The sequence below is a fragment of the Xenopus laevis genome, chromosome 4L, assembly GCF_017654675.1.
Source record: "Xenopus laevis strain J_2021 chromosome 4L, Xenopus_laevis_v10.1, whole genome shotgun sequence".
NCBI classification, from domain to species: domain Eukaryota; kingdom Metazoa; phylum Chordata; class Amphibia; order Anura; family Pipidae; genus Xenopus; species Xenopus laevis.
The window spans coordinates 135,097,556-135,113,656 of NC_054377.1; the positions used below are offsets into that span (position 1 = coordinate 135,097,556).

General features: G+C 39.2%; 1 pseudogene; it reads left to right on the top strand.

Annotated features, from left to right (window-relative positions):
- LOC108713583 overlaps nt 1–16,101 on the top strand; it is a 185,664-nt pseudogene that overhangs the window by 99,001 nt on the left and 70,562 nt on the right.

The window sequence follows — 16,101 nt, forward strand, 5'->3', positions numbered from 1 at the left end:
CTTTATCCCCGCAAACGTTCAGTCTGTCTTACCCCGTAGATTACTTCCATAAAGAATTAAAGTCAACCTTTCCTTGACTCCCTTTGATGGCAAAGAATACCATAGAAGGCTTAATCTGCACACGCTAAATGTTTGTGGTCCTCTCAGAGCATTAGAGTATAGGAGACATTTCCTCCTCGCTTCCTCTTTCCACCAAACGTTTCTCTATGTTATGAACTTGTAAATCCTAAATATGGGCCTGCAGCCTGCAAGAAGATCTTTTCTGAATGTGCGCCAGCATCCAAAAAAATGGACTCCGGCATCAAACAATAGATTCGCGAATTTTTCGCCATTTCGCAAATTTTTTGATGCTCGTGCACATTCGCCGGTTAAAATGTGCCAGTGTCCAAAAAAACAGATGCCGGTGGTTCGCTACGGTTTTTCGAATGTATTCACCGGCGGCAAATTCGCTGTGAATGTGCGCCTGACGAATAAATTCGCCCATCACTAGTCAAGCAAACTTAATTTTTCGGCGAAACGCCCCAAATTCGCCCATCACTATGCTTGACCAGTTGTGTTTCTAACTCATTGTCCACCTGTAGTTTGGGTTGGCTATCAAACTCTGAATTCTAGAATAATGAGAATTATGTATTTACAGCTGTTTAGATTGTTAGCATAGAGCATTGTTAGAATTATATTCCATAGAAAATATTACTTACATTTTATATTGAGTTATGAGAGAATTTATATTGCTATGTTTAACAAACAACTATTTCTTATGTAACCGTAACATAATAAATATCTGAATGAAAAGCATGAAACAGGAGGTGATTTAGGCAAGATGTTTGTTGACAGTGTCTTGAGATCTACTGATCACCAGCTAAAGATCTACTGGTAGATCCTGATCTACCTTTTGGGCGCCCCTGCCTTAAGTCTACTAAATTATTTAAATATAAATTAAACCCAATAGGATGGTTTGGCCTCCAATAAGGATTAATTATATCTCACGTGAGATAAAATACAAGGTAATGTTTCATTATTACAGAAAAAAAAAGGAAACATTTAAAAAAAATATATATATTAAAATGGAGTCTTTTGAAATCAGAGCTTTCTGGATAATGGGTTTCCGGATAAAGGATCCCATTACTGTACAGTGAACTGCAAAGCATTTATGTGCCTTTTAGACCAAAGAAGGTTTGCAAGAGGTTGTATATTAGTCTAAATGACCCAAAGAAACTTATATTTTCAGAAATATATTTGTCGATGTTTGTCAAGTGAATTGTCCAGGGTCATATGCAGTTAGCAGTTGTACCCTATACCCAAATTTGCCCTAAGGTTTAATTACTTCTTCCTTAGTTCTGTGTTGTTGCTTTTAAATCTTTATAAGGGCAGGAATAGGTGTGGTTGCCCTGTCCAATGCCAACAACAAGGAAGGCTGATTGACCATATTCTATACCATAAGGACAAGCACCCACTTGTATCTAGCCGAAACCTTTTTGTCTATATACTTATTTGTGTACAATTGTGCTATACAGGTATAATAACAGTTTTAGTTCATGCAAAAACAGTTTCTTCCTCTGTGGGCATTACCTATATGTGATCTGTATTCTGTTAAATTCTGCTGTATCCCCAACCTCGTACTGCCATCCAGGGCCACCGTTAGAAATCACGGGGCCCTGTACAACAAAATTTTCGGGGCCCTTCCCAGCCCCCAAGCCCCACCCCTGATCCCGGCCACTCCACATCACAGTTAAAAGACCACACAGACATCAGCGTTAAAAAAGGTAACCCCCCCCACACACACAAGTGGTAAAAAGCTATTGGGGACCAGGGCCCCCCTATAAGTAAAAAAAAAAACATGGGCGCCAAGGCCCCCCATAAAAGTTTTTTTAAAAAAGCATTGGCGCCAGGGCCCCCCTTACAAGTAATAAAAAAAATCGGGACTTCGGCTATTTTCGTGGCTTCGGGTCTTTTCGGCTATTCGGGACTTCGGAACTTTTGGCACTTCCGCATTTCGGCTGTCGGGACTTTGGAAGGAGGCACGGCTTCGCCACTGTCATGGGGGGCCAGGCCCTTTCAAAAACTTCAGCCCTGCCGGGCCCCCTGTCAGGCCCGGGCCCAGTACACTTGTACCCCCTGTGCCCTACTGATGGCAGCCCTGCTGCCATCATATAAAGTCAACTTGATTTTACATCTACAATTTCTTTATTGATGGGAAGGAGGGAGGTTCTTCAAGACGTATGACTCCACTAGCACTCTGCTTTCTCCCAAAGATAATTTCCTTCAGGTTTTGGACAGCTTCCAGCGCACTGCTATTATTCAAGAGACACAAAATTTTTTGGTCCTCTACACATTTTTGGAGCCAGCACCCGAGATGTATTTATACGAATGCATTAATTCTGTCTTTGATGCACCTTGTTTATATATCAATGTAAGTAAACACAAACATATATAGAATATTGTAAAAGTGGCCATAACCACATACCAGATTCATGAAGTGTAACAGTGTTTGAAGAAATCACAGACAAAACGAAAACATTGGTTTCCAAATAGTTATTTTGACTTGTATTCAGAAAAAAGCCTGACCCTTACGGGGCCGACAGATTGAAACAACTGTAATAATGTTTCTGAACCTACTGAAACACCCAAAATTATGAATTTGAAGTTCATTTTAAATCAGTAGGTATAATATCTAAAAGTAGATACAGATAGGCAGATCATGGCCATTTTGGGTGCACACACTAGTGGCTACTTAGATGGTTTGACAGTTATCCAAATGAGCAGGTCAGGTGGTTCTGTCGTCCAAATAGATTTATCAACAAGCCTGGGTGTGAGATCTATTTTTAATAAAACACTTGAATGTTAAGCTTTTTGGTCAAAAGTGGCCAAAATTATCTCAATATATGGTAATGTTGTCCATTTGATTTTGCCCTCCAACTGTATATGGCCTTCATCGACTCATTGTTATCTATAATTCAGCTCAGAATGGCATACGCTCAATGCTGTTAAATCGGGTTGAAAAAAGAAAAAGTCCATCAAGTTCAACCCCTCCAAATGAAAACCCAGCCTCCATACACACAACCCTCCCTACTTTCACATAAATTCTATATACCCATACCTATATTAACTATAGAGTTTAGTATCACAATAGCCTTTGATATTATGTCTGTCCAAGAAATCATCCAAGCCATTCTTATAGTCATTAACTGAATCATGAACAGAATGCACCTGAGGAAGGGGTTTTCCCTGAAAGTTTGTGTTACTTTTCTGCTGTAATAAAAATTTTAAAGGCAAAGCCGGAGGATGGTGTGCTTCATATGCTGTTATTCAAGAAAGTAATTTGGCTGGCTTGGAGGCAGCTTGGGAGTTGATGCACCCAGGAAGAAGTAAGAGGTGTGCTGGACCACTGTATTATCAGCTGGACTGTATTATCAGCCATCACAACATCACCCGGCAGTGCATTCCACAACCTCACTGTCCTGACTGTGAAGAACCCCCTACGTTGCTTCAAATGAAAGTTCTTTTCTTCTAGTCTAAAGGGGAGGCCTCTGGTACGGTGATCCTCTTTATGGGTAAAAAGGTCCCCTGCTATTTGTCTATAATGTCCTCTAATGTACTTGTAAAGTGTAATCATGTCCCCTCGCAAGCGCCTTTTTTCCAGAGAAAACAACCCCAACCTTGACAGTCTCCCCTCATAATTTAAGTCTTCCCTCCCTCTAACCAGTTTAGTTGCACTTAGTCTCTGCACTCTCTCCAGCTCATTTATATCCCTCTTAAGGACTGGAGTCCAAAACTGCACTGCATACTCCAGATGAGGCCTCACCAGGGACCTATAAAGAGACATAATTATGTTTTCATCTCTTGAGTTAATGCCTTTTTTTATGCAAGACAGAACTTTATTTGCTTTAGTGGCCACAGAATGACACTGCTCAGAATTAGACAACTTGTTATCTACAAAGACCCCTAGATCCTTCTCATTTAAGGAAACTCCCAACACACTGCCATTTAGTGTATAACTTGCATTTATATTATTTTTGCCAAAGTGCATAACCTGCATTTACCAACATTGAACCTCATTTTCCAGTTTGCTGCCCAGTTTCCCAACTTAGACAAATCCCTCTGCAAAGTGGCAGCATCCTGCATGGAACCTATAGTTCTGCACAATTTAGTATCATCTGCAAAAATAGAAACAGTACTTTTAATGCCCACCTCCAGGTCATTAATAAACAAGTTGAAAAGCAAAGGACCTAGTACAGAGCCCTGCGGTGCTCCACTAACAACACTGGTCCAATTAGAAAATGTTCCATTTACCACCACTCTTTGTAGTCTATCTTTTAGCCAGTTATAGCCAGAGACATCATGATTCTGTGTCTGCAACAGACCCACAGATGAACCCCTGTCCCACAAAAAGCCAGAATCCCAGTACATAGGTGGTTACTATGAGTTTGAGCTGCTACTAAGCCAAAATAAGTGCATGTCTTTACCAGAACCATTCATTTCAGCACAATATGCTTTAGAATAGCTTGATACATTCCATGATATATACAGTATAGCTTTGTCTTGGGGGCAGGTTCAGATATGGGGGAAAATCATTTCACGCAAATGTTACATTCAAAAGAAAAAAAAGATATATTCTAGTTTAAATGTGTGCTATTGCACAATGTTATACCCAGCTACTTTCAGCATTAACGTAATCAATTGCACGCAACAGACTTGATGAAATGACTCTGTCACAATAGTGCTCTATTCCTTTGTCGGGATCAAATTTTTATCTGAGCTGTCTGATGGCAGTCTAACTAATCATATAATTCTTCGTATAATAGGCTTCTAAAGAGTTACATATCCAGATGAATTGAGTTTTACAGCTCTTATAATCCAGGTTTAAATATAGTTCGTCTAGTGGAAGCAAGAAGTCAAATGATTGAATTGCAAATGTGCCGTGAACTAAATTATACGACTGTAATACACATTGTAACATTATAGCAGCATCAAGGATTTCTGCTCCCTTGCCAAAGTGCCTTATTGTAAAATGGCTAAGTAAGACGGATATTATTACTGAAGGCAAGGATCAAACGCTTCTCAGGCACAATCTGGTTGTACAAATTGTCTTTGCCGCGGAGTTAAGATAGTATGACACGAAATAAGATAAGTTCATTAGAGGGTTGTTGAACCAGCTCCTGAACATCATCCTTCACGTTCTGGAACCACTTTCTGGCGGCAGCCGTTTAATGATATTGATTGCAAACCAAAAATATATTCCCTCTGCTCCTGCGTTAAAAGGGAAAAGTTCCAGCCAACCGTCAGCAGTAACCTCAGACATCAACGTAATATGAAAACATCATATTACCTTTAAGAAGATGGAAAGGATATTTTTGCATTAAGTAAACAGTACTCTTTAAACAATAAAATATAATCCCTAGTGATGAATTTGTCCTAGTGGCATGACCTTGGAGAAGCATTGCTTAAATTTATGGAATAAGGAGACCTGCTCGTTGCTTTACTGTCAGCCTGTCACCTTCGGTTCCTTAATAAGAACTTGTCTTCTACACCCCAAATCCCTTCATATTTTATCTGATCAGATCATGTCAGATGCTTTTAGTTACTTACAGTCATGATGGTCTACTTAGCTTTTTTTGGAACTTTAATTCATAAAAATCAAGTCTACATGTATTCACAATGCTTGAGACCAAAGCTTTCTGTTATACAGGGAGGGATTTGTTATACTGTAGCCTTGAGCCTTTATATACATTTGCGACCCCTTAGATTGGGGGTCAGCAACTTTTGGTATCCATGAGCCACATTCAAATGTAAAATGAGTTAGGGAAAAACACAAGCATAAAAATAGTTCCAGGGTGGTGCCAAATAATGGCTGTGATTGGCTATTTGGTAGCCCCAGTGAGAACTGGCAACCTACAGGAGACTCTGCACATGGTTTTTATAAAACCAAAATTTGCCCCCAAGCCAGGAATTCAAAAATAAGCATATTTTGAGGCCACTGCGAGCAACATCCAAGGGGTTGGGGAGCACCATGTTACTCACTAGCAACTGGTTGGGAATCACTGCCCTACATACTAATATTTTTGCAATAAAGGTACATTATTACATTTATCCACATGCCTTTAAAAAAGGTATAATGAAAACTCCTACATGTCGTTGTTTCCTTCCAACATCCACCAAAGCAATGGGGTAGTTGACCTTAAAATTATCTTTTAGTATAATTATAGATGATGGAGTGAATATTAAGGTGTGTCATATAAGAAGTCATTATAGATAATTAGGGGCCCATTTACTAGGAAAAATAGTTTGAATTTCGAATTTCTTTTTGGCTACTTCGACCATCGAATGGGCTACTTTGACCTTCAACTACGACCTTCGACTTCGAATCGAACGATTCGAACTAAAAATCGTTCCACTATTCGACTATTCGATAGTCGAAGTACTGTCTCTTTAAAAAATTCTTCGACCCCCTAGTTTGCCACCTAAAACCTACCGAGGCCAATGTTATCCTATGGGGAAGGTCCCCATAGGCTTCCTAACAATTTTCTTTCGAATCGTTCGATTCAGGGATTATTCCTTCGATCGTTCAATCATAGGAATAACGGTAAATCCTTCGACTTCGATATTCGAAGTCGAAGGATTTTACTTCGACGGTCGAATATCGAGGGTTAATTAACCTTCGATATTCAACCCTAGGTAAATGTGCCCCTTAGTGTCGGCATGAATGTGGCATGGATGTATGGGTGTGCATTAATACTATATAGACTGTGTAACTAATAAAGTAATGTAGAGTGTGCATAACCCCTTACAATGGAAGCTAATGCTCTTCAGTAGACTGTGAAGTAGAATGTGATGGCAGTTTTGTTATCTTTTTAAGTGTTATGAAGTGTGTATGTTGCTGTCTTGTATGTGTGTCATTGTGCTAAATAAATTCTTCAGTGTGTTTGGACACTATAGGAGGAATTCACTAAAGGGCAAACTTTCGCCAACAAACGCTCCACCACACTTTAAGCCACTTAACCAGGTGTAAATTCGTTACCACTACGCTAATTTACGAAAATGCAAAGTTGCATCTCTGTAGCCGAACGCTGGCGATGTCTCGCTAGCATTCATTTGTCATCACGAGCATTTCTTAGCGATCTTTTGCTAGCGTTCAATTCTGCCTAGCGAAACTTCGTTAGTACCCTTGAGCTTAGGTGAATTTGAATAGGACGGGTACATATATACAGGTATTGTATAGACGTCTTTATTAGAGATGTTGGTGCAAATGTTTGAAGTGGCCACTTATTATTACACAGGTGTAACTACGCTAGCAACGGTCTCTTTCGCTAGCGAATTGTCGTCTACACCTGTAAGTAAATTGCCAATGTTCCTGCGAATGAGATTTCTGGTGAATTTTCGCTAGCGACGGCCCTTTAGTTAATCTGCCTCAATATTTTTATTAGAAGCCAAGGTGGAGCAGTGGGTGGAGAAAGAAGTGTGGGAGTGGTATGTATGCTCTTTGCATGTCTTAACATAGGTGAGAATTGAGTCTGTAATGTGTCTGTGCTTATAGGTTACAACAATGAAACTCTAAAGCATCCCATACACAAGCCAATATAAGCTGCCGACAATCGGATCAGCCCAATATCATCCACCTCACGGAAGGGAGCGAAACGAGCGGATCTCCCCATGTATGGCCAGCTTTACCCTAGAAAACTGATAGGATATCAGAGGATTTTTTTCCTAGTTGCCCTTTAAATTATTTTCTTTTCACTGGCTGTTCGGAATCTTGTTTGTTTTGCGCTTGTCATTTTTGGGATATTTTGATGTTAAGCTAGTATGGAGCGGCTTTCCTTTTCTTCCAAATCTGAATACAAGAGAAGTGACACTGTTTTGTTATTGGCAACAGTGACCATGTGTTCCCATACATGTATGTGGCTGTTACTTCATCCAGAGCCAATCAACATGCAGTTTCTATCTCTTTCACGTGCCTTCAGATTGCAGTAATCTCTATACTTGTCCATAAATCATAACCACCCTGTTGTCACTGCTGACAAATGGCCACTTAGCAGCCCTTAACTTGTGTAAGACAAACATAAGAGGAAAGCCTGGAAGGAAGTCCCATGTGGACAATCCTTTCTGGTCCGTTAAGCAGCTCAGGTCATAACCTTCACAGTAAAGCAGCTTGTGCCAAGTGTAACCATTACTGGTTATGCCAACTATGTAACTGGAAGGAATCAACCTTTCCCCACCTGATGCCTTCAAGCCAGACTAGAGCCCATCTCCCCCCAGTTCCTTTTGAGCTTCACATTTTGTTGACTCACCAGTCAAACATTTGAAAACAACCAAACTGGACTTTGGTGTTAATGGCAGCAATTGAGATAATCTGAGGAAATGATTACTCTCTGATTTTGTCGGCCAAGTGTATCCTGCTCCTTTCTCCCAGCGGACAAAAAAATGTCACGTTGAAAAGGCAGTTTTCATTCTATGAACATGTATTTTACTTTGTTTATTGTGTTGGAAATGGTCCGCCTTATACGTGACACCAAGCTTTAGTACAGCTGCACAATGAATTATTGCAATAAAGCGCACAGGGAAAAGGAACGGATTGCCATATGAAGAATTAGCTGGTAGCTCAGCAATAGTACTGCTATGGGACCTATTATCCAGAATGCTTGGGACCTGGGTTTTCCTGATGAGGGATCTTTCCGTAATTATTAACATTATTATTATTATTATTATTAACATCTATTTATAGAGCGCCAACATATTTTGCAGCGCTTTAATTTGGACCTCCATACATTATTAATTTATCTCATATTTTATTTTAAAAAAAACTCAACCAAACTCCCTTGCTCAATGTGACCTTATTTATTAATAAAATAACCCAAATGAATCGGATTGCGGAAAAAAATAGGATTCTTTTCCCTACAATAGGGATTAAAGGGGTTGTGCACCTGAAAGCTGAAGTCAAAAAAAGGCAAATAATTAAAAAAAAAAAATATATATATATATATAAAAAATAATGAAGACCAATTCACAGCTTGCTTAGAATTAGCCATTCTATGACATGCTAAAAGTTAACGTAATTATATCTTAGTTGGGGTCAATTCCAATGTTCTGGTTTATTATTACAGAGAAAAAGTAAATCAATTTAAAAATGAATTATTGAAATGGAGTCTATGAGAGATGGTCTCGCTGTTATTCTGAGCTTTCTGCATAATAGGTTTCCAAATTACAGATCCCATACCTGTACTTCTGCCTTTTCTCTCAGGGGTCTGAAGTTTATGGGACAAATTTACTAAAGGGCGAAGTGGCTAAAGCTAGCGAAAATTCGCCAGCGTAACGTCATTCGCCGATTTACTAACTGGTGCTTAGGGTCGGTTAGGGTTTAGGTAGGGAGGGATTGGGCTAGGGTCTGATGTGAGTCCTATTTTTGTCAACCTGTTTGAAATTTGTAGACAGTGTCCCATGGGTTTTCCTAAACAGAATGGGGCTCATCACTAGCAACCTCGCTGTCAGTAGCTTTTACTAGACATTAATGATTATTATTTTTGTAATGCCGTCAATGTATTTATGTGTATTTGCAGTGTTAGTAAAAAATAATGCTAGCTTAACATACAGTATTATAGAAAATCTTCATCTAAGCTGTAAGCATGGTCTCCCCTTGCAAGTTCAGTAGACTTTTCACCGTTTGGCATGTTGTATCATAGCCATCTAATGGGGGGGGGGTATCAGTCTGCAGTGCAAACAGGGAGACTGTGCAGGTTACAATAACTGGAAAACATGAGCATTCTCATCTCGGCGACTCATGAGATAAGTGTCTCCTTTGGCAGCCTGAATAACATGACCTGTATATTGATACTTTAGTCTAGCAAGTCTCTCTAATTAAAGCTGTCTGAGTTTATCCTGTTACTGCTGCTTTCAGCAGTCAGGGAGACTTTACCTTATTTATAGGACATGGCCCATCAGAACTTTCTCTGACCCCTGCATGATTGTAAATATGCTAGAGCCAGGTCTTGGAGAAAGCCGTCCCGGATAGCTGGGCCTTTCTTTAATAAGTGTGGGATTGATGTCTTTCGCAGTTCAAGGGTTAGATAAACAACAGGCCTACGGTTCAAGGATCTCCATGTTCTACTGTTTATTTATATGGCTCTAAAAAGGTTAAGAGAGCCTACATGTCTTCTCAAGGGAGGCTTTCTGACCAGGCCATAACCTTCCCCTCTTGTCCATGGGACCAGTCTGCTGGTGCCATTCCATAAATAAAAGTAGAATTTTTACCTCGACATTTGCTCACAATAATAGTTAATTGCTGTGAGCCGGTAACTCTCGATCTTACAGCGTAAGCGCTATTTAACTAAGGATACAAAAGCTATTATTTAGAAGAACGATCAAATATGTTCCGATGAATATTCCGCCGAAATACAATTTATGCCAGCGGTTCTAACAATGAAGCCCGTGGCGCGAATAAAAGAATAAAAAGTAAAAGATTAAAAAAAAAAAAGGTGTTTTATTTTCTCTCCCGACCTTTCAAATTTCAAAGCAGCCCTGCACTTAATAGAAATTTATATTTGTAAGCTAATGCAATCACTTATCCACAGTGATAAGGCCTGCTTGTTCCTTTTCTCTTCTTCTCCCTGCTATCGCGTGAATACTGATAAAGCGGAAACAAAAGGAGCAAGTTGTTCTCCAAAGAGAGTGCATATTATATTTCCTAAATATTTTCCTATCTTGGGGGTTAAAAAAACGCGAGTTGTTTTCGGTTTCCTGTGAACACCGTATCTATACAGCATCTCGTAAAACAAAACAGCCGTATTAAACCTCCTTTGTGAAACAAGCATTCTAAATAGAAAAGAACGAGTGGAAGGGAAACATTCACAGCGGCTGCTGATAGGAAAGAAAAAGTTTAGGCGTATTTTTAGCGTTCTGCTTTTAAATACACACTTTCTGCAGAATTTGGAGATTTTTCTACTTATTTCGTTTTGGAAATGGAAGCGTTTCTTTTGTCGGCCCAGTATTGCAGTTGCCTGAGAACAATGGCTTCTGCAAAACTGATCATTCCGTTCTTAGGTTTCATTGATAAAACTATTAGACGCCATTTTATTTGAGATTAAATAATGTTTCTAAAACAAAGGCTACAAGGTGCGAAATCATTACAGGGTGAGAAAACGCTCACAGCCAGATTCAAAGACGAGTGTTTTCTCCCATAGACATTTCATAAAGTTCTTTTTGTGATTAACTTCTCATGACATTAAGGACAGAGACAAACGCTCAGATTTGGGGAGATTAGTCGCCCAGCGACAAATCTCCTCTTCTTTGGGGGCCACTAATCTCCCAAACTGCCTTCCCGCCGGCTAGAATATAAATCACCGGCTGGATGGCAATCGGTGCGTTTCGTTTTCTGAAGTCACCCGAAGTTGACTCACAAGGAAACTTCGGGCGACTTCAGAAAATGAGTGCCATCTCACCGGGATTTATATTCTAGCTGGCAGGGAGGAAGTTCAGGGAGATCAGTCCCTGAAGTAGAAGCGATTTGTCGCTGGGCGACTAATCTCCGCCAGTAGCTTCATGTGCCCCTGCCCTAAAACACCACAAAAAGTTACCAGGCTGACTTAAAGATGTTGTTTGCCTTTAAATTAACTTTTAGTATGATGTAGAGAGTGATATTCTGAGACAATTTGCAATTGGTTTTCGTTTTTTATTTTTGAGTTATTTAGCTTTTTATTCAGCAGCTCTCCAGTTTGCGATTTCAGCAATCCGTTTTCTAGGGTGCAAATTCCCCTAGCAACCATGCACTGATTTGAATAAGAGACTGGAATATTAATAGGAGAGACCTGAATTGAAAGATGAGTGATAAAATGTAGCAATAACAATGAATGTGTAGCCTTACAGAGCATTTGTATCTAGATGGGGTCAGTGACTCCCATTTGAAAATGTCAGAAGAAGAAGGCAAATAATTAAAAAACTATAAAATAAATAAATAATGGAGACCAATTGAAAGGTTGCTTAGAATTGGCCATTCTATAACATACTAAATTTAAAGGTGAAGCACTCCTTTAAAGGGGATCTCCCCCAAATGCAATTTAGTGAGCAAAATTGCTAGCCTTTTGTCTTGGGTCACTGTTAGTGATGACCAAATTTATTCTGGATTTGAGCCCATTACAAAAAACGCCCATTGACTTTAATGCATTTGGAGAAAAAAAGTCGCTATAAGAAAAAAATGGTCATTGACCTTAATGCTTTTTGAGGAAAAAGTCGCCATAAAAAACACCCACCAATTGACTTTAATGCATTTGGAGAAAATAAGTCGCTATAAGAAAAAAACGCCCATTGACTTTAATACATTTGGAGAAAAAAGTTGCCATAAGAAAAAAACGCTCATTGACTTTAATACATTTGGAGGATAAAAGTCGCTATAAGAAAAAAACGCCCATTGACTTTAATACATTTGGAGAATAAAAGTCGCTATGAGAAAAAAACGCCCATTGACTTTAATACATTTGGAGAAAAAAGTTGCTAAAAGAAAAAACACCTATTGACTTTAATACATTTGGTGAATAAAAGTCGCTATAAGAAAAAAACACCCATTGACTTTAATACATTTGGAGAAAAAAGTTGCTATAAGAAAAAAACGCCCATTGAATTTAATGCATTTGGAGAAAAAAGTTGCTATAAGAAAAAACACCCATTGACTTTAATACATTTGGAGAAAAAAGTTGCTATAAGAAAAAAACGCCCATTGAATTTAATGCATTTGGAGAAAAAAGTTGCTATAAGAAAAAACACCCATTAATTTTAATACATTTGGAGAATAAAAGTTGCTATAAGAAATATAACGCCCGTTGACTTTAATACATTTGGAGAATAAAAGTCGCTATAATGAAAAAACGCCCATTGACTTTAATGCATTTGGAGGAAAAAGTCGCTATAAGAAAAAAACACCCATTGACTTTAATACATTTGGAGTGAGACTTCAATACGTTTCACAAAATGTTGCCATTTTGCTAATTCTTCTGTAGTTTCGCAAATTTTTGGGCAAAGCGAAACGGGACACATTCGCTCATTGCTAGTCACTGTGACTCTTGTACAAAAAGCTAACTGGCCCAGGGAACTGCTGGGAATTGTGGTGCCACCATGTTGCTTGTTCAGGCTGGGGCTCATGCACAGTACTCTCCAACCTATTCCTAAAATAAGTGTGTGCCCAGAACACCTGGGAGCAGAATAAACATGGTGGCACTGTGCTGCCCATCAAAGTACCATGGGATGGTTTGTTATTAATAGAAGAGGAGAAGTGAAAGGTTAGCAATCGGGAACATGGGGATCCCTAACAAATTGGCAACAGGGCCGGATTTACATAGTGGGCACCCCTAGGCCCACTGCCGTTTGTCGCCCCTGTCTCCTTCAGGGGGACAGGAGCAATTTAAAAAATGATTATATCACCAGTGCATCCTCAGTGTTTTGAACCAATGTTGGGCAGCATGCCGCCCCCCTTAAATCCTGCCGCCCTAGGCCCGGGCCTAGGTGGCCTTTCTACAAATCCGGGCCTGATTGGCAAGCCACAGTGGTTTTCTAGGGAGACTGTCATGGATACAGTTTAGCAGGAGGCACTCTGCAGTCTCATGTGTTTCTCAGGCAGAATTCATATACAGAGTCCTGCTACACAGGATATTAATGCCCATCATCTGCTTTTACATATGTAGGTCAGAGGTCCCGTTGGTTTTAAAACATTGTTACACAGACGCTCTTCAACTGACCAACTTTTTCATTTAGTCACTGCCCAGCGACGTGACAAAGGCTTTATGTTCCCCTCCTTTTTTCTGTTAAACCCTGGGCTGTCACACAACGGTGTATTTTTCGACTTTAATAAAAATCATTTTGTACATTTTCTTCTGTTGTAACACTCTCTCATAATAAAAAAAAATGATTTTAAGATTCCCTGCAGACAGAGCTTGTCTGAAAGATTGTTTTGGTAGCAAAACTGAACATCCCTTTCAAGTAAATGTGGACTGGGCTGTGTTCTAATAAGGCTTTGCTCCCAATTCCCGCTTTACTCCTTTTCTTTATGATTATCGATAAATCTGAACTTCGTATTGACAAATACATGAGGTCCTCTGCACTCAACCCATTATCAATATATTTAAGACAGAGACATTTTGTGCATACTGCTACTGAAAAATGCCTTACCCTTTAAACAAAACAGGGATTGTTTGTCCATATATTGCAATATATTTAAGCTGGCCAACTACGTCACAGTCATCCCATATCTGGCCAGTCCTACGCTTAATTTTCACCTGATTCATTAAGAATTCTATTGCTTAATTATACATTTTACAAAGGGACTAGGTTTTACCTGCAACTTACTTGCCATACTGGGGATGACTGTGACGTAGTCCAGCTTAAATATATTGCAATATATGGACAAACAATCCCTGCTTTGTTTAAAGGGAAAGGCATTTTTAGTAGCTTAGTGCACAAAATGTCTCAATGTGTTAAATATATTGATAATGAATGATAAGAATGCAATGCAGGTGAGCGGCAGTTCCCATCAGAGAGGACAAATATGTAATAAATAAGGGATATCTTATCTGCTGGATTGTGTGATCTACAGTTGCCTCTATCCATTTGCAGTTCAACACCAGTAATGGGCGAAAGTCTCCCACTTTGCCGAAAAATGTGCGAATCTCCCGTATAATTTGCGAAACGTTGAAAAATTCACGAAAAAATCATGAAAATCTAAATTGACACCCGCGTCTAATTTTGTATGTGCGTCCAAAATGTCGCTCATGTCAATTTTGAAGCTGCCGTTAAAGTCAATGGGCGTCCGAACAGTGTTGACGCACAGCGATTTTGACGCGATCGACTTTTCCAAAATTGTCTGATGCAGGCAAATTTTCACGGGAGATTCACTGGCGCCAAAAATGCGGAAATTCGGAGTGAATTCGTGACAGGGCGAATTTACTCGCCCATCACTATTCAGCACATTTGGAAGCAGGCAGGGTTGACATTCTTAAATGTAAAATGTATAATGAAGCAATAGAATTCTTAATGAATCAGATGAAAATTGAGCATAGGACTGGCCAGATATGGGATGACTGTGACGTAGTTGGCCAGCTTGAATATATTGCAATATATGGACAAACAATCCCTGTTTTGTTTAAAGGGTAAGGCATTTTTCAGTAGGTTAAGGCACAAAATGTCTCAATGTCTTAAATATAATGATAATATGTTGTTATATGTATTTTGTGGTCACAGCCTCATTGCACCCCCGCCTAATGGTTTTAAAAATTAGTGGTGAGCACAACTTTCCCTTGTTTTTTTAAATCTTAACTTTCTATATCAATGGCTTAAAAAAGTTGATAGTGTTTCATAGTGAGAGGGGAATTGTAGGTAGGAATAAATAAAACTCTGTTCAGAGTTTTTTGGTGACGGTGCAAAATGTATTATTTTTCACAAATTTAAATATGCAAATTACAGTTTGATATTAGGATCAATCGTTAGCGAAGGATTCTGCATTCTCTGCCATTCCCTACCAGTACTTAAATAGTAAAATACAACCTACCAGTGCACTTTACTATTAAAGCCACATTCCAGGACACAGAGAGCTCACTAAATCAATCCAGAAATAAAGGGACAAAACTAAACAGATAAAAACCCTTTTCCAACTTTACAAGCAACATCAAAAATGAAGGATCCATAAAACAAACACGTCCAATTAGAGTTTAAAGAAGGGCCCCGTGGGTGGCTCGTGTAGAGTGAACCAAATAACTGTGTTCCCTCTTGATCATCAGCAAGGAAAATGAAATAAAAATGGGGTCTAAAGATAATAATTAGGTTTAAGTGCAAATTATACTGATACAGGTATGGGATTTGTTATCTGGAAATCTGTCGACCAGAAAGCTCCGAATTATGGGAAGGCCATCTGCCATAGACTTCAGGTTAATCAATGAATAAAACAGTACCTTGTACTCGATCCCAAATAAGATCTAATTAATCATGATTGGAGGATTAATGGGGTTTATTTAGGGGCAAATTCATCAAGGGTCGAATTTCGAGGGGTTAAATCCCTCGAAATTCGACTGGGGAATAGAATCGAATAGAATCGAATAGGCAATTCGGGCGAATTTACGCGCTGGCGAATAGTCG